Here is a 19,946-nt window from a genome sequence, read left to right as displayed (position 1 = left end):
TTCATCCTAATGTCATACATAGTTGATTCTAGTGAGGGTAAGAAATTGCTTGGAGCAGTGAACTAACCGTGCTCATTGCTCCATAGATTTATTCTAACCCACCAACATACCGTGGTCTTTTCTTTGGGCACTTCCTCGAATAGGAAGCGGAGAAGAGCTCAGCATCAGTTCAAGTGAAGCTAGGACCCTGGGGAGAAGCCAGAGGATCACACTCTCCCCTCGACCAATCAGATCACAGCATTTTTTTTACACGCTGCTTTCACTGTCTCTGCAGGCTTCCCATGTGAAAACCAGGAAGTGAAAGTTACAACGTTAAAATCATTGTAAAAACGGTTATCGAAAAGTGAGGGTAAGAAATAATTGAATTAAATAGAATTTTAAAATGAATTTTTTAATTTTAATTTTTTTTATGACCAAAAACTGTTAAAATAAGGAGTAATGAGACTTCACATTTTAAAACATTAATTTTTAATTGTTTGACAGTCATTAAGACTTACCGAGCTGTTAAAACTTAGTTTAGACCTGATAATTTTAAGCGTACCTGTTTTGTGACGATATTAGTTACTTTCCAGTTGGGCAGATGAGCAAGTTGCCGCTTTTTCAATGACTTCACTGATTGCAGCCGGCAATATCCCTTTGATTCGAAGCTGTCATATCACTGGTGAACCAATAGGAGCAAGTTCTGGATTTCCACGTTTCACTGCACATGTGCAAATGGCAGAACTTGCTCCTCCATTTCACCTCTAATAACGGAGAGCGCACTGTTGAGCTCACCGTTGATTATGCTTCAATTCCAAGACCCTCCATAGGGCCACTTCACAAATAGAAAAAGCCCATCCTCTATTGTGACTGAAAACATGATGGCCTCAAAGTTGCAAAGCTCCACTGGTGGTGTGATGCAGAAGAATGTTGGCTGGAATTTTGACATGCATAGGGATAAGTTGCTGAATGGTAACAATTCATTGGAAAATACGAATTGGTAGACAAAAAAGACTAAGATCCAAATAGTTCACCTTCCACCATCCTGGTAGTCGCATGATCCAATGATAATCAATCGCTATCAATTAGTCGACAACAGCCCAGACATGACGTGAGGAATATCCCAATGGTGGAGAGCTTTGGGAATCATAGGCCTAAAGTCACCTGTTCCTCCCAAGCATGCTATACTTACCATTTGTCATGTCTCAAATTACTCATACACTGTATCCCAAAATATTATTTTCTGAAAGAAATCTATCGAATTTGCATTTGAATGAATCAACACTTTCTCCTTCCACGGTCCCCCTAGAGAGCCTGTTACATAGATTTACCACTCTCTGATTGAAATATTGTTTCCGCATATTAGTTTTGAATTTACCCCCCTTCAAACGCAGGCTATGTCCTCTGGTTCTACTCTTCTAAACCAGGTGAAACAGCTCATCATGGTCTACATTATCTAGTCCCTTTAGAATCCTAAAAACAGCAATCACATTACCTCTCAACCTTCTCTATTGCAAGTGAAAATATGTCCAATTTACATAATTGCTCATAATCCAATCCCTCCATCCTCTCAATCATTCTGGTTGCTCTCTTTTGTATCCTCTTAATAGCTTCAATATCCTTTTTGTACTGTGGTGATTAGAATTATACACAGTATTCTAAATGTGGTGGCACAAAAGTGCTAAGATTACCTCACTATTCTCGCTCAATATAATGGCAAAGAAATGGGCTGAAGGGAGACTGCACTAGCTGTCAGCAGCAGCCTCTTGGAAAAGACTAACAAGAATGAGGTCCCATGGACTTCACGTTGTTTGGGCAAGCTCCACCTCTGGCGTTCATTTCACCCATATAAAATGGTCACATGACTAAACCACTGGCCAGGTTGCTAAAGTTGGATTCTTAACGCTAAATTACCATTCCCAAAGTTTAACCAAAACTTTTCTCTTTGGGAAGATGAATTGATATTTAGTTGCATTTATCTCCCTGAATTCGTTTCTTTCGCTGTGAAGGGCGCTGTTTTTGCATTTTAACATTGTGGCCTAGAAATTGGATAGTGCGCTTGCAGCAAACAAAGTGTTGAGGGATGAGTTTGTAATTGATTGTGCACAGGTCTTGATGCATGACTCTTCTCTGGAAAGTTCAACAGCTCAGTTTATAAAAGCACATGAGCTTACAATGTGACAATGATCTGGGAGCTCAAAATGGGAATAGATGGAAATCTTAGCACTGGTGGAGGCCATTTAGCACTGAATTTTGTGGGGCTGATTTCAGTCCCATGTTCCTGCTTTCTCTCCATTCCCTTTTATATTCTTCTTTAAATAATTGTCTAGCACCTTTTCAAATGTTGTAATCAATTTTGCCGTTATCACCATTTGTAGACAAAGCATTCTATGTTCTGAGAACTTTATGTGAAAAACCTTTGTCATTTTGAATGCTGAGTTGCAGCCAATCAGTCTGTCAGTCAGTCCTGTACAGTTCAGCACTTCATTTAACCCTTCACATAATAAGTCTGATTGATTCAAAAATACTCAAATCTTATTTTAGATTCATGGTCGTGGCAGCATTCCTTTACCTTGTCTAAGTGGCATTCCTTCATACGTGAGTCTGAAAAGCTAACTCAACACAGACTAGGGTTAAAAGTTGGGTTTCTTCTGGGTTGCGTGCCTCAGTCGCACAGCTGGTGGGGCATTTATTCACTGAGCCATGCTATAATTAGATTTAAATGGAAAAGACAAATGGTAGAAGGTTTGTTGCCCATCCCCCTTTTTCTGGAAAATTTGCACATTGCTTCATTATAGAAATGTTTAGCAGCCCACTTTGAAAACACTGAAACAAATGAACTACCCAGCATCCTTTGACTATTTGAGTTAAGCAGTTGGAGGGTGGAATGGAAATGAATATATTTTGATGTGTAAGCCATTTCTATTTACACTGGTCTCAAACCTTTCATTTACTCCAAAATGTGTTAGCATATCAAAGTAAACTCACAAGGTTGCAAGAACATTTGTTTTATAAATTAGAGATCTAAAAGCATTGCACAGCAGTGAAATTGATTATATGAATGCCATAGTGAATTCTCTAAAATCTGCTGGATAAGCAGTTATTTAGCCAGTTAGGGAAGTGAACGAATCACTTCACTCCTACTGTTAATTGTTCCCACCATGCTGAAACAACATTTTGGATTCCAAGTGATGCTTTTCCAAAGAACTATCAATGTAGCATAGACAAGACAGTACAAAGGCATTTGTCCAAGTCCCTTTCATCAAATCTCATTAGTTATCCAAACGTTCTAGCTGCATCAGTGATGTATATTATTACCCATGGATAACTAATATTTAACACAGTAAAACACTGAAATTAATATGTGATCAGTTATCTGAAATTTTTACTTCTCCAACCAGGGGTACGAACACACAAACATACAAATTAAGAGCAGGAGTAGGCCATTCAGCCCCTCGAGCCTGCTCTGCCATTTGATAAGATCATGGCTGATCTGATTGTGACCCCAACCCTACTTTCCCGTCTATATAACTTCTACTATAACCTTTGACTCCCTTGTTAATCAGGAATCTATCTAACTCAGCCTTAAAAATATTCAATGACCCTGCCTCCACCGTTCTCTGGGGAAGGGAGTTCCACAGACTCATGACCCTCTGAGAGAAAAAATTTCTCCTCATCATTAAACTGTGTCCCCTAGTTCTAGTCTGTCCCACAAGGAAAAACATCCTCTCAGCATCTACCCCTTCTAGTCCCCTCGGGATCTTATATGTTTCAATAAGATCACCTCTCATTCTTCTAAACTCCAATGTATACAGGCCCAACTTGTCCAACCTTTCCTCATAAGATAATCCCCTCATCCCAGAAATCAGTCGAGCGAACCTTCTCTGAACCGCCTCTAAGCAATTATGTCCTTTCTTAAATAAGGAGACCAAAACTGCACACAGTATTCTAGATGTGGGCTCACCAATGCCCTGTACAACTGTAGCAAAACATCTCTACTTTTATATTCCATTCCCCTTGCAATAAATGACAACATTCCATTTGCCTTCCTAATCACTTGCTGTACCTGCATACTAACTTTTTGTGATTCATGTACTAGGACACTCAGATCCCTCTGTACCTCAGAGTTCTGCAATCTCTCTCCTTTTAAATAATATACTGCTTTTCTATTCTGTTTCCTGAACTGTTTGGATTAATGCCATTTCATTGTGTGTTCTGTTTTTTCTCTCGTCAACAAGTCACATTCCTTCCCCTCCTTCAAAAAAGGCTGCTAATTTGTGTCTGGAATGTACGTTGTTAAAATCGTTAAAACTAAACAAAAGTCAAAGGTTTATGTAACAGTAAATGTGCTTCTGTATGAGGTTCACCACAAAAACAATGTAGCTTCCAGTTGTCTGGTGGGAGATGAACTATTTCAATGTTACTTCAGCCTGTTAGACATTCTAAAGCTTGTGGATGGTGCTTTACCCAATATGGAGTATAACTCTAACTGTATCAATGAATTACAGGCTCTACATCTGATGGTCCAGTGGGGTTTAATGTTCTGTAATGGTGTAGAATTTATTTAAAGTATAGGCATAAGTTTTGTGGGGCCATGGGCGTCGTGGTCAATTCAAATGTACAAATAAATTCATCCAAGGAAATGGTGAAATCTCTGTTCCACCAGGTAGAACTCATCTATAAAGGGAATCTCACCATCTGTGCTCTCTTCAAACAACAAAAAAAAATTCTGGCATTTTCATTTAAATGAGAGAGGTTTTTATTGTGAACATGTGTCTGGCCCACTACGTTCCTGGTGGTGAACATGTGTCCGGCCCACAACGTTCCTGGTGGTGAACATGTGTCTGGCCCACTACGTTCCTGGTGGTGAACACGTGTCTGGCCCACTACGTTCCTGGTGGTGAACATGTGTCTGGCCCACTACGTTCCTGGTGGTGAACATGTGTCCGGCCCACTACGTTCCTGGTGGTGAACATGTGTCTGGCCCACTACGTTCCTGGTGGTGAACATGTGTCTGGCCCACTACGTTCCTGGTGGTGATAATGTGTCTGGCCCACTACGTTCCTGGTGGTGAACATGTGTCTGGCCCACTACGTTCCTGGTGGTGAACACGTGTCTGGCCTACTATGTTCCTGGTGGTGAACATGTGTCTGGCCCACTATGTTCCTGGTGGTGAACATGTGTCTGGCCCACTACGTTCCTGGTGGTGAACATGTGTCCGGCCCACTACGTTCCTGGTGGTGAACACGTGTCCGGCCCACAACGTTCCTGGTGGTGAACACGTGTCCGGCCCACAACGTTCCTGGTGGTGAACACGTGTCCGGCCCACTACGTTCCAGGTGGTGAACACGTGTCTGGCCCACTACGTTCCTGGTGGTGAACACGTGTCTGGCCCACTACGTTCCTGGTGGTGAACATGTGTCCGGCCCACTACGTTCCTGGTGGTGAACACGTGTCTGGCCCACTACGTTCCTGGTGGTGAACACGTGTCTGGCCCACTACGTTCCTGGTGGTGAACATGTGTCCGGCCCACTACGTTCCTGGTGGTGAACATGTGTCTGGTCCATTATGTTACTGGTGATGTACTGACCCACTATGTTTCTGATGGTGAATATGTGTCTGGCCCACTACGTTCCTGGTGGTGAACATGTGTCCGGCCCACTACGTTCCTGGTGGTGAACACGTGTCTGGCCCACTACGTTTCTGGTGGTGAACACGTGTCTGGCCCACTACGTTCCTGGTGGTGAACACGTGTCTGGCCCACTACGTTCCTGGTGGTGAACATGTGTCTGGCCCACTACGTTCCTGGTGGTGAACACGTGTCTGGCCCACTACGTTCCTGGTGGTGAACATGTGTCTGGCCCACTACGTTCCTGGTGGTGAACACGTGTCTGGCCCACTACGTTCCTGGTGGTGAACACGTGTCTGGCCCACTACGTTCCTGGTGGTGAACACGTGTCTGGCCCACTACGTTCCTGGTGGTGAACACGTGTCTGGCCCACTACGTTCCTGGTGGTGAACACGTGTCCGGCCCACTACGTTCCTGGTGGTGAACATGTGTCCGGCCCACTACGTTCCTGGTGGTGAACACGTGTCTGGCCCACTACGTTCCTGGTGGTGAACATGTGTCCGGCCCACTACGTTCCTGGTGGTGAACACGTGTCTGGCCCACTACGTTCCTGGTGGTGAACACGTGTCTGGCCCACTACGTTCCTGGTGGTGAACATGTGTCTGGCCCACTACGTTCCTGGTGGTGAACATGTGTCTGGTCCATTATGTTACTGGTGATGTACTGACCCACTATGTTTCTGATGGTGAATATGTGTCTGGCCCACTATGTTTCTGGTGGTTTACAGACAAACAGTCAATGGAAAGCTGTTTTCTCTGTTCCTGATGTTTAAAGTTCAGTTTCACATTTCTGACTCTTAGAATTAATATTTTCCAACTATGTGCTTGCCTTGCCTATCCTCAGCCCCCTGGACTCTATATTCTCAAACTATGGGCCACTTCCCATCATGGGCAGAAAATCGCGGGGACTGCAACATTAAATACCTCAAAAGGAAAAATTTGCAGGGCCATGTGGAAAGAAAGGGGGAGTGGGACTATTGGATAGCTCTTTCAAAGAGCTGGCACAGGCACGATGGACCGACAGGCCTCCTTCTGTGCTGGACGATTGTATGACTGCGCTTGTGATCTCCCAGTATGCACTGTGGGCAGGTGAGGCTTCTCGCCGGAAGCCAGACTCAGAAAATTAACCCCTTAATGTTTAACTATTTCTAAAAACTCATTCCTGAAGCCCCTAGACTTGGATTGTAAGAATAAAATATTTACAGAAATTCACCAGAAAGGCCCACTACAGTTCGAATGGTGAATTACTCCAGGAAAAGAAACTTCTTTTTTCTTTGTTTAGACAATAAAACAAAGTATAGTCACATGAATTGTTGTGGTTTCTGTAGTTAAATTTGCTACATTACAGCAGTGACTGGACTTCAAAAGTATCGCATTGGCTATGAGGTACTTTAGGACGCCCTGAGATTGTGAAAGGCGTTACATAAGTCCAAGTTCTTACTTTAAGAAATAAAAATTAAGAAAACTACCTTGCTGACATTCCAATGTGATACATGAGGTCCTTCTCAGGGACATCAAGACTCCTAGTGTAAGCACCTCATTTCATTTCAGAACAAGATTGAATTTCAAACAGGTAGCTGAGGTGATGGACTCACTCCAGTACAGCTGAGACATTTTCTGGACGCTCTCTTCTGCAAAATGTAGTAAAGATGTCAAAATAAAATGTTTCTTTTGTTAAATCAGCTGACTCCCTTAGTGGCACTCTCGCTTATACTATTCTCTGCAGGTGTCGATAACTCTTCTTTGGAGAGTTCAACAGCTCAGTTTGTGAAAACTCATGAGCTTGTAGGGTGACAATCTGGGAGCTCAAACTGAAAAAAAAGTTTGAAATTTTGGCCCTGGTGGAGGCCATTTAGCACTGAATTTCTTGGGGCTGATTTCAGTCCCATGTTCCAGCTTTCTTCCCATCCCCTTTTATGTTTTTCTTTAAATAATTGTCAAGCACCTTTTAAAATGTTACAATCAATTTTGCCTCGATCACCATTTACGGTAAAGCATTCTATGATCTGAAAACTCTACGTGAAAATTGTCATTTTGAATGCTGAGTTCCAGCCAGTCAGTCCTGTACAGTTCAGTGCTTCCTTTAACCCTTCATGCAATGAATCTAATTCATTCAAAAATACTTAAGTCACATTTTTGCTTTAAGACAAATTAATTTTAGTTATTTTTCCAATTTCTTCTTTTTTCCCTCCCATTATGAAGGTGCAGCCTCCTGCCAAGGCACAGCTTCATGGTCCTGGCAGCGGTCCATTAACTTGCCTAAGTGGCATTCCTTCATACATGAGACTGGAAAGCAATGACTGCAGTATACAAACTTCACGTTAAAAGGCAATCGAATTCCTTTTAATGAAAATGAGCTGCATACCTGCTTTTCTCAGGACTAACAGCCGTGAAATGTCATTCTCAAAAATCGCACGATACAAACCCGCACATTCCCGCACTTCAATAGTGGGTTGTTATTGATGGAGGAAATAAATAAACATTCTGCTGTTTTTCATAAAGAGGAATTCTCCCCCAGCCTCCCTATCCCTCGTCAGTTAATTACACTGTCGGGTTGAGCAACTCATCCAAGCCAGTCCCTTTTGCTGGTATATGAAATGAAAATGCCAGTCTTATTAATTATTTGTCAGTTGAAAAGAGTGCAGACGATGAGATTCCCTTTTTAGAAGAGCTCTATCTGGTGGGAGGGGGACCTTCACCACTTTTATGGATGTATTTATTTGTATTTTTGTATTTTTGAGTTGCCCGCAACTTCCGTGACCCCACAATGCTTAAGCCTATACTTTAAGTAAATTCTATACCATTACATCAGGTTAAACCTCGCGGGACCATCAGATGCAGAGCCTGTAATTCATTGGTGCAGTTGGAGTTATACTCCATATTCTACACCATTACACTGTTCCTCGCTGTTAAATGTTCTTTTGGACAAGGTTGAGGAATCACATTCCAATCAGCCCTACAGGATAAAGCACATTGTTCCACGTAGTGATGCAATGGTCTGTTTAATAGTTCTTGCTTATCACCTAGTGTGGAAAATAAAATATACAGTAATGAAATTGAAGCCATAAATTTAATCACATTGATAATATGTTAAATTGCCAAAAGTATAAGAATCATAAGTCACCAAATAACTGGCAGGCTTTAATAAGATAGAGAAGATTTCTCTCCAGTTCGGGAGTCATTATAATTGGACAACAGCTCCATTTTTAACAGCAAGATGAGTGGAAGCCTATCACAAGGAAATTGATTTTTTTTCCCAAGGACAAAAGCAGCAGTGCTTCAGATGAGAATGACATAAATCGAGTCTGAATAATTCCAACAGAAGATCAATTTTTAGCTTTCTGCAGTATGGCATGTTGCTGTAAGAGTAGATGTACCCTAAATATCTTTGCTTTTCAAGTTTCGTACAACAGAAATGTACATTTCAAATCGTCAGAACCTTATGGTGTGCGACAGGATTGTGATGTTGGTCTTCCCGACACAAATTCCAATATAAGCTACCAAAATGATTTTATAAGTATCAGCACTGAACTGACAGAAATGTAATAGCCAGGATCTTTCTGTACAAGCTATGCTTGGGTATATCACAGTACAGGTGGAAGAGATGGAGTGCTAGACAGCATAGGAGGTGGATGATAGCAGTTGATACCATTCCATACAGTCGGTATACAGTAGCTAAGTCAGCTGACATGGGCAAGTAAGAGGAATCGAGGAGACTCAGGCTCAATAGTGAGTCAATGAGTGAGCCTCAAAGATGTGTAATGGCAGTTTGCCAGGTATTATCAATGGCAGGAAAAGTCGCCATTGCCCTCTGGGACTTTTTAGTCGCCCATTGGTAACATCACAGTAGTCAGCCACTTTGTTTATTTGACTTCAATATCTGACACTTTCTTTTCTCCTCAGTGAAAGCATGGCAGACAGCAAATTATATTAAAAGTGAATTGATTTTATTACACTTTTAGTGCTTGTGTTGGATGTGTTTAATAAGTTTTGCTGGTGTATTTACCCCTTTGTGAATTGTGAGCGTCTTTGTGTTGCTTATGGTTATACACATTCCACTCTTCTATCTTATGAAGTAGCCCTGCTGGGTGATTGTTGACTTGCAGGGATACAGAGGGCTGCTACCTGTATCTGGCGGTTAACTTGATGTATCTGTATTAGTTTCAGGGGCCTCCTTTGCTGGAGTTGCTGTCGGTTGATTTCAGAGGCAGCAGAGCTGCAGCTGACATGAGTGCCAACCAGCTGTTTCCGAGCCTGCTCCTCCATGTGTCCCACTACGAGAAACTATCATTTGATGATGCCCACTGATCTGAATGTGCAATGACTAGTGCTGTCAAATCTCAGAATGCTTCCCCCGTAGTTGCCTGTAAACATGCATCATGTAAGTGATAGTCTTAGCATATTACAATCTTAGTAAAATGTTTTCTGTTTTATATGGGCAAGCACTGACGAAGGAGTGACCTTTTTCACTTGTTCACCCTTCCATTTGTGCTTGCCCATATAAAACAGGTCTTGCTGGGATTTCTTGCTCTGGCCTTAGGAGTTTGATTTTTAAAGATATGATTGTTTATTTATTATTGTGTTTAGAAATCTTTATTTTGTTGCTTTTCATATAGCTGTATCTGCTTTATCTTTGGTGCATTACTTGCTGCTAGTGTTTGGGGCTGCATTTTTGCATTACAGGATGACTTTTGTAGATACCTTTTCCTAAAACACTGTTGCTGACTGTGGCTGTTTTATTAGCAGCAACCAAAGTGTGCAGCATGGGATTTCCTTTGAACAGCTGGATTTGGAAAAGTTAATGCAGAGGGTAGAAAGGCAAGTATAATTGTACCATGGGCTTCTTGCCTTGTTGGGTGACCACCAAGCTGCCAAACTTCCTCTGGCCCTTATCCCGTATTGCCTTGACTCCAATGATTTGATGGGCTGCCTTTTCATGCTGATTAAAAATTCCCAAAGGTTGATAGGGCTGCCACCAGTTCTCTTTTAAAAACACATCTTTTGACATCTGTAAGAACATAGAATGGCATCCCAGAGCCCAGCCTATATCCCACTCTGTGTGAATGGATGGCAGCAAAGCATGCAAGTGGTTTCAGCTGTCATTTTCACTTGATCCAACAACATGCAATAGTTGAGTGTAACAGTCGAAACATTTTGAAGTGCCAGCCACTAAGTTCATGGAAATGTATGTGTGAAAGATGTAAGAGGCTCTGTTGCTGATGCCGCATCATTTTCAGGGCACAATGCTTGAGGCATGCATACAATGGGCGAAAGCTTAACGTGAGGCATTAAATTGTTGGCAGCTTTACTTTGCCAATCTTCCTCAAGCCTCATAATTTCCTTTTCATTGGTTTCTCAAGATTTACCACCTCTTCTATTCATTGCTGTTCCTGTGCTTGTGAAAACTATTGGGTTTATATAGGATATTGTCATATATACCTATTACCCTTATGTGCAGGTATAATAGGATATTGTCATGCATCCTCTCATACAATTTCGAGGACCAGTAAACACTGAAACGTCTGGTTAATATTCTTTATTAAATCAAGTCAATGAGATAATAAAACACAACTCCTTACATGCAGTACATATGAAATATAGGTACCAATTATAAAATTTTAACTTACATACCAACGACTCCTTCAGGAGGTCGCTAGGGTGTTGTCTTGACTGCTTACGTTAGCCTCAGCAAGACTAGATTGAAGTTCCCTAGGAGCTCCAGTGTGTTGTACCATTTATAGGTTTAATTATGTAGGACAATGTGAGTACCATATGTCATCATATCCTGTGTGTATGCTGTTGACACATCAGCTCATTTAGTGGTAAGATTAGCTGCTACCATTTGTTGTGCATGGCTTTGATGTCTTGGGTAGTTTATTATACACCGGACATTCCACACATGGCTGCTCGTTAGTTCTCTGTAGCATTCGCACCTGAACTTATATAGCCATTACAACCGCTGCAAAATCAATCTTTCATATGTGAATATATATTGTACATATCGAAAGCTTACAGTGGCCATTCTACCTGGCATATCTATTTTTACAAAAACATGCAGGGAGCACATTCAAATGATTATAATAAGCAGACCTTGGTGAATCTGGAGAGGTCAGCTCCCCTCTCCAGTTGCACGAAGGACCATCTGAGAGCAGCGATCCTATCACTTTTTTTGCTGGGGTCACTGAATTGGTTCTGTACTGCCACTTTACAGTAATATTCATCCCTTGGTTGGGGAAAAAACTTCTGGATCTCTTACAAGGTCCTCTGAGTCACTGGTACTAACTTCACTCTTTCAGTTATATACTGTTGTAAGTATTGGCTCCTTAGTACATTTGAAGGCCATCCCCTACAGAAATCTGCTCACATTTATCCATTACAGTAGTTACTGGCACACCCAAGGCCAGGTTACTAAAGTGCGATTTCTCAATCTTTGTCAAGCCATTCTACAGAAATATTGCACACTTCACAGCTGGATTAATACCTGTTTTGACATTGATACTGAGGCTTGTTAGCTGCTTAAGAAGCACTAAAGAATCATTATTGGATGTGTGCCCTGATTGGCTGTTAATTTTTCATTGCTGCTAATGAAATTTCATTCGCACAAATCACAAGTTCAAAAGGACACATACCCATGAATTTGGTAGGTCATAAGTTACAATGAAAAAGTGCATGTGTTCCCTTTTTCAAGAAAAATAAGGAAATATAGCCCTAAGTGAGTTAGCTTACATGTCTCAAACCCATTGGGCTCATGAGTAATGTTTCTAATATTTGTATCCTTTTTATGCCTTACTGCAATCTGCATGGATTTTACTAAATTAATTGTTTTGTTTCTATAATAGAACTTCTGTCTTTATACTGTGTAAGTTCATGAATTATTAAACCACAATTGATTAAATTGTTTAATATATAGGATTAGATTCTTGTACTTCCCCTAATTAGATTACATCTGACTGTACTAACATCTGACTGTACTAACATCACAGTGGGGAAAGGGTTGATGACCTGTTTCTTTGCTCGCCAGTGTTCCTTTCTGTTACCTAGGGCCAGATGCTTGGACAGGTGGAGACGTTCCAATATGAGTTCAAACTTGAACCCAATTGAATTTGCATTGTGTGCTAAGGTTTGCATTTACATCAATGGTGGTGAAAGCTGCACTTATCCAGGTAGAAATCCGTCTTGAGCGGTAGAGCGCAAAGTGGGTGATAGCAAATCGGCCGCCTGTTTTACACTCCCCCCCACCCCACCCCCCCATATCTTGTTCATCAAAGTCAATGGAAGAGGAAATCGGACGGAATGTATAATGGGCGGTTGGTTCGCTATGGCCAGGTTTGCGTTACTGCTCAAGATAAATTTATACCCCATTGTATTTAATTCCAAGAGCTGATCTATATTTCCCAATAGCAACTAGTAAACTCATCAATAACAACTAGTAAACTCATCAATAACAACTAGTAAACTCATCAATAATACATCTGCATTTGAACGTAAGTAATCTGAACAACAAAAATAATAACCGCACTGTGCCATGGGCCAATAAAATTAACTATTGAAAATATGTCAGAGTGTATTTAGGTCATTTAAATGAACCTGGAGCAGAAATCTTTTTTAATTAACATGAATACAAGATGTTTTTGAAGAAGATCGTAAAGAAACAATTGTACTTCCTCGACCCTGTTCCAAATTTTTGCATTATTTACATTAATTTTACTTACATTCAAAGGTGCACGACATGTTTGATGTCAATAAATTATGTACATGTGTTTGTCTGATTTTCATTACGTTCAAATGTCAACTCAGTGCAACCTCTGATTTGATAAGACATGTATTTTATATCGTACGAGAAAGATGCTTTTGGAGAAAATCAAACTAAATCCAGCAGTTTGCTCTGAGCAGATGAGTTTCCTTGTTTGAATTAAAAGCTTTAAAGCATAGGAAGACCCCTTTATAAATGTGCCCACATAATTAGAATTATTTTTTGGCCCTCTTAAGGTTTTTCTTACAGCACACAATCCCATAATGGTAGTTCGTCATTCCATTCCATAACAGGCTGATCGTAAGTATGAGGTAAAACGCTGAGGTAGAAATTGGCAGGAAAGAGTAGCAATTATTTCATACCTGGCAGGCCAGGACTTCCGCTCCCCCAGAGAGATTTTCTCTTGAATCTGTTTGAATTTTCGGTCCTGGGGTTATTTGCATGCTAGAGGGAGGGGGGATGGGGGAGTAGAGGAGGGGAGGGGGGCTCCCTGGCCTCTCCTGGGAAGCCATGCCAGAGTAGGGCCGGAAATTGTCTGTAGCAGACCTCAGAGGAAGGTGATAGCCTCTGAACTGCCTGAAAAATTGAGATATCTTTTAAAAGAAAATCACTGCTGCTCCTAGAGCCTGTGCAAGGTCACACTCTGAGAATCATCCCACAGGCTAACCTGCAAATAAAACTCTGCCCCTCCACCAACCTTTGAATTTTAGATGACAGGGAAAACGGCAGGAAAGATTGCAGAGGCTGTGTTTCTCTCATTTCAGTATATTTTCCAGGTGCCCGCTCCATGGAAAAATACGGGGTGGCGGGGCAGACAAGACGGGGATGTGGTTGAGCGCATCACTCAGTACATTTCTGGCCCAGTTGCCCCAGCTTTGCCAGAAACCCAGAGGGTGGGGACTGGAAAGCCAAGGCCAGTGTTTGCAGAACAATACTGAATTCCCATACTGTTCGTAGGTAGATCATTCATGTGTATTGTCAACCTACTGCTACCTTGCACCAGGTACAATCTGCTGAGCCAAGTACTCTTATCAACTTACCTAATCACCTGAAGGGAAATTCTGCAAAGTTTCTCCCTGTCCCCAAAAGATAGTCGAGGGAGAACTCCACAGTATCTATCTGCACTTACACTTCAATAATTCATTGTGTATCGAATGCTTTGGGAAGCCCTCGCTGAGCTCACTGACTAAACTGGTGATCAGTGTCAGGTCCGTGTGAACCTGCCCTTTATTCTACCTGAAGTACAGTGTCCCCCTTAGAGATCTAGCTCAGGGCTGGAAGTCATGATTTATTATCACAGATAGATGGTTTTGTTTCAAGACTTCAATTTGGAAACATTACAGGGGAATTGTCTGCATTGAAAGTACTTTCCCCTTACAGTTCAGTTTTATGTTAAAGAATATAGTGTTGGTGGTTTAAACTCGCTCCAGTGCGTTTATTTTTGCAACTGGAAATAGAGTTGATTTATGATCTTATCCAACCCACCTTATTCAATTCTGTGTGAGCAAAAACATGGAATAAATCTTTGTTATAATAGAAACGATCCATCAATTTCTGAAACAGAACGATACTTCCTTGCAAATGCATTCTAAGTGAACTGCTTCCACGTTATTTCAATATAGTGGAAGTTGGATTAGCTGATTGACGGTAGTTGACTCTACTAGCAGCTGGCAGAATCGCTAGAAAGGCTAAACTAATACTTTCTAAAAGGAATAAAAACAGAAAATGCTGGAGAAGCTCAGCAAGTCGGGCAGCATCTGTGGAGAAAGAAACAGAGTTAACGTTTCAGGTCGAAGACCTTTCATCAGAACTGGAAGATGTTAAAGAGTTAACAGTTTTTAAGCAAGTACAGAGCCGGGGGGGGGAGGGAGGGGAGGAAAGAACAAAAGGGAAGGTCAGTGATAGGATAGAGGGCACGAGTGATTAAATGACAAAAGGGATGATGGTGCAAAGCAAGGAAGGTGGTAATGGGACAGGCTAAGAAACAAAAGATTGATCGGGAGTAGCTGTAAATGGCAGCAGCAGAACCATTACCAGCACTAGCTGACCGAAAAAGTGGTCCTGTAAGGATTCTATTCCCTTCTCCCAGTTTCTCCGTCTGCGCCACATCTGTTCTGACGATACCACCTTCCGCACAAGTGCTTCTGATATGTCTTCCTTTTTCCTCAACCGAGGATTCCTCTCCACTGTAGTTGACAGGACTCTCGACTGTGTCCGTCCTATTTCCCGCACTTCTGCCCTCACCCCTTCCCTTCCCTCCCAGAATCATGATAGGGTCCCCCTGGTCCTCACCTTCCACCCCACCAGCCTCCACATTCAACATATCATCCTCCGCCATTTCTGCCACCTCCAGCGTGATCCCATCACCAAACACATCTTCCCCTCCCCTTTCAGCATTCCGAAGGGACCACTCCCTCCACAACACCCTGATCCACTCTTCCATCACCCCCAACACCCGCTCTCCTCTCCACGTCACCTTCCCGTGCGAGTGCAGGAGATGCAACACCTGCCCTTTCACCTCCTCCCTTCCCACTGTCCGGGGCCCCAAACACTCCTTCCCAGTGAAACAGCGATTTACTTGTACTTCTTTCAACTTAGTATACTGTATTCGCTGCTCACAATGTGGTCTCCTCTACATTGGGGAGACCAAACGCAGATTGGGCGATTGCTTTGCTGAACTCCTCCACTCAGTCCGCAAGCGTGACCCTGACCTGCCGGTCGCTTGCCATTTTAATTCCCCGTCCCACTCCTACTCTGACCTCTCTGTCCTCCGCCTCTTACACTGTTCCAATGAAGCTCAATGTAAGCTTAAGGAGCAGCTCCTCATCTTTTGTTTAGGCACTTTACAACCTCCGGATTCAACACTGATTTCAATATCTTCAGATCATAAACACTGCTCCCATTTTTTCGGTCAGCTAGTGCTGGTAATGGTTCTGCTGCTGCCATTTACAGCTACTCCTGATCAATCTTTTGTTTCCTAACCTGTCCCATTACCGCCTTCCTTGTCTTGCACCATCATCCCTTTTGTCATTTAATCACTCGTGCCCTCTATCCTATCACAGACCTTCCCTTTTGTTCTTTCCTCCCCTCCCTCCCCCCCCGGCTCTGTACTTGCTTAAAAACTGTTAACTCTTTAACATCTTCCAGTTCTGATGAAAGATCTTCGACCTGAAACATTAACTCTGTTTCTCCACAGAAGCTGCCTGACTTGCTGAGCTTCTCCAGCATTTTCTGTTTTTATTTCATATTTCCAGCATCTGCAGTATTTTGCTTTTGACTTTCTAAAAGGAATTTTAATGATTTTGAACTATAGCTTAAGTTTGTGTAGGTAATTGGAAAGTGTACATACCTTGCTTGTTTCAATTATCTTCGAAACCATTTCCAGACAGACATTTCTTGGTGTGTGTGAAATGAATGCATTAGGATGCCCTTAGCAGGTGACCCCCTGGATATGGCTGACTAAAAGATTTCTACCTGATCACTTCCTGAAACCTGGAAGGTGCCAGTGGCATAAATAGTTCCCTCTCCTCACGCACTGTTCCCCATATTTTTTAAAACTACAATCATCACGCCTTCCTCAAATAACCCACCCTTGATCCCTCTATCTTTTCAAACTACTGCTCCATCTCCAACCTCCCTTTTTTTCGCCAAGGTCCTTGAACATGTTTTTACCTCCCAGATCTATGCCCATCTTTCCTGCAGATCTCTGTTTAAATCAGTCCAGTCAGGTTTTTTCCCCCTGCTATTGCACCAAAATGGTCTTAACCAAAGTCAGAAGCAACATCCTCTGTGACTGTGACAGTGGTGCATTATCTCTTCTTGTCTGCCTTGACCTTTCTGCATTCTTTGACATGGGTGATCATGCAACCCTCCTCCAACACATCTCCTCTGTTGTCCAGATTAGAGGGACTGCCTTCGCTTGGTTCTAATCGTAGCCAGAGCATCTCTAGCAATGGCTCCTCTTCACACCCTGTACCATCCTCTCAGGAGTCCTCCCCCTCTTCCTCATAGGCATGTTGTCCTTTGACAATACCATCCATGGACATGAGGCCAGCTTCCACATGTATGCCAGTGACACCCAGATCTACCTTTCCACCACTTCGCACTGCTTCTGTGCTTGTCCGACATCTAGTCTCAGATGAGCCGCGATTTCCACCACGTAAACTTTTGGAAGACCAAAATGACTGTTTTCTGCTCCCAGCACAAACTCCAGGCCCTTGCCGGACTCTAATTCCTCTCCCCAGCCACTGTCTTTGCAATCTTAACAATCTATTCAACCCGAGCTGAGCTTCTGACCCCATATGCTCCCCGAAACATTACCTGTCTCCACCCCTGCCTCATCCATCATTGAAACCCTCATTCATGCCTTTGTCAACTCTAGACTTAGTTATTCCAATGTTCTCCTGGCGTGCCTCCCATCTTGCATCCTCTGTAAACTTTAGCTCTTCCAAAACTCTGCTGCCCATATCCTATCCTATACCAAATTTTACTCCCATCAAATTTAAATTTCTTATCTTTCCATGGCCTTGCTCCTCCCTATCTCTGTAACCGCTACCAGAACTACAAAGCCATCCCCCCCCCCCCCAACCTTTGTTCCCCAAACTCTGGCCTCTTATAACTCCCTTTGCCCCACTGTTGGTGGCTGTGCTTTCAATTGCTAGGTCCCACCCTCTTGAATTTGCTTCTTAAACCCCTCTACCTCTTTTGACGAAGCTTTTGGTCACCCCTCCTAATCCCTCCTCCTTTGACTTCTATCTGGTTTTCCTTATGCCTCTACATAGCGCCTTGGGGTATTTTTTACTGTAAGTAGTATATTTTACTGTTCGAGTCTTGAATCAAAAAGGCTGCAAGGTGGTATGTTCCAAAGTATAATGGCCTAATTAAGAAATTGACACATAGTTGATCACTGTCCAAGACTTTGAACTGCACTTTCAAAGGTCCTGATTAGTTGAACGGTTCAGCCTCGCTGCAAGAACATTCTAATCAATACAAAGAAGCTCCCAACTTTATATACGTTTTAGAGACAATTAGCTGAATAGGGGCCTCCCATCAATCATCCTCTCTGTCCCATGGGGCTGCTATCAGTCCTACTCCCTTATACACACAACATTTGGCTTTACCACCTTCCTCATGTTTAGTTGCCTCCGAGATGTCAATAGCTCTTATCTTCACCCAAAACATAATAAAGCTGGAGACAACTGCCTTTTCCTAACTTATAAACAAGGCAATGAGGATGGCACAGATGCTCATTACTCAAAGAGGCCCTCTCTTGCACAAGGTCATAAAAACTTGTTTTGGATAGACAGAAAGACTTTGTTCACAAGGAAGACTGACATAATGCTTTTCCCTAACCAGGGTTACAATAATATACAGCAAGCTTGTATAATGCTTTTCTTACATTTACATTAAAGGCACTATGTAAATGCAAGTTGTTGGTAGTATTAGATGAATGAGGACTGTTTGCCAGGATACTGGGAAAACTCCCTAATCTTCTACAAATAGGTTCCATATGATCTTTGACATCCACTTCATTAGCATTAACCTCAGTTTTCCATTTCACCCAAATACGGCATGTCTTGACAATGCAGCACATCCTGAGTACTGCACTGTGCTGGCAGCCTAGGTTATGTGCTCAAGTCTCTGGACTGGGGCTTGATCCCACAACCTTCTGATTCGGGGGCAGAAGTGTTACCGCTGAACCAAGCTGACAAAGACCTCTGTTCTTTTTTTGGTGGCATTGGGTTTAAATAGAAACCAGACGTATAAAATAAAAGTGTCCCATCTCTCGGTTGTAATGGGCTTCACCACGGTTAAATGAACATGTTCAATTTGGTTTCCTGTGAGTAGAAATCCACAGCAGAAAACTACCCATATTTTTCAGAAATTAGTACAAAATTGGCAAACTCAGTCAGAGAGGCAACGAGGATGGATAAAGTGGGAAACGGAAAAATTCACACTGGTGTTGTGGGAGTGCTCTTCCAAGTTTGGGTTAATGCACTGGTAAGGCTGAGCATTGGGAGCTTTGTGCTGTACATGGATAATGCTGTACCAGACCTGCAGATGCTGACAAATGGTTATCAAAAAAATATACACATCACCAGTGTGAAAAATAAATACACTTACCACTCAAATTGTATACATAACGAGAAATGCTTACTTCTGAGGAGCCCAGAGCTAAATCCACTCCTTTATCGAGGTGCATACATAATTAGCATATATTACTTTAATTTCTGCTCTATTTAAATGTTACATGCTGTTGGAGGAGACACTTGCATTCAAATGTGCACCAACTCAGGACATAAATAAATGTCCCACAATGCACATTCAAAAAGTGTCTGTTTATAAATCTGTCCTGTGAGCCACATAGAGGTGGAATGTAATATTGGGGCAGTTTAACTTTTATTGGTTTTTTGCTTCGGTGTCTGAAAGCATATTCTCTTTAATCTTTAAGTTTATTTCACTTACCACTCAAATTGTATACATAACGAGAAATGCTTACTTCAGACATACAAATATAAGTATTTCATAAGAGCAGAAAAGGTGATGGTGTTGGTTAGCCTGCTGTGATTGGTGAAGGTGAAGCAGC

At 42.2% G+C, this 19,946-nt stretch overlaps 1 long non-coding RNA gene across 1 annotated transcript; it reads left to right on the top strand.

Annotated features, from left to right (window-relative positions):
- The first annotated feature begins 270 nt into the window (after positions 1–270).
- LOC137332155 (uncharacterized) lies at positions 271–10,425 on the top strand. The gene is made up of 3 exons (XR_010965603.1): positions 271–349; positions 9,769–9,988; positions 10,351–10,425. It is a non-coding gene; the product is annotated as an uncharacterized lncRNA (long non-coding RNA).
- Positions 10,426–19,946: the final 9,521 nt, after the last annotated feature.

Source organism: Heptranchias perlo, chromosome 14 (assembly GCF_035084215.1).
Source record: "Heptranchias perlo isolate sHepPer1 chromosome 14, sHepPer1.hap1, whole genome shotgun sequence".
NCBI lineage: Eukaryota > Metazoa > Chordata > Chondrichthyes > Hexanchiformes > Hexanchidae > Heptranchias > Heptranchias perlo.
This window is presented reverse-complemented; position numbering and strand designations above follow the sequence as displayed.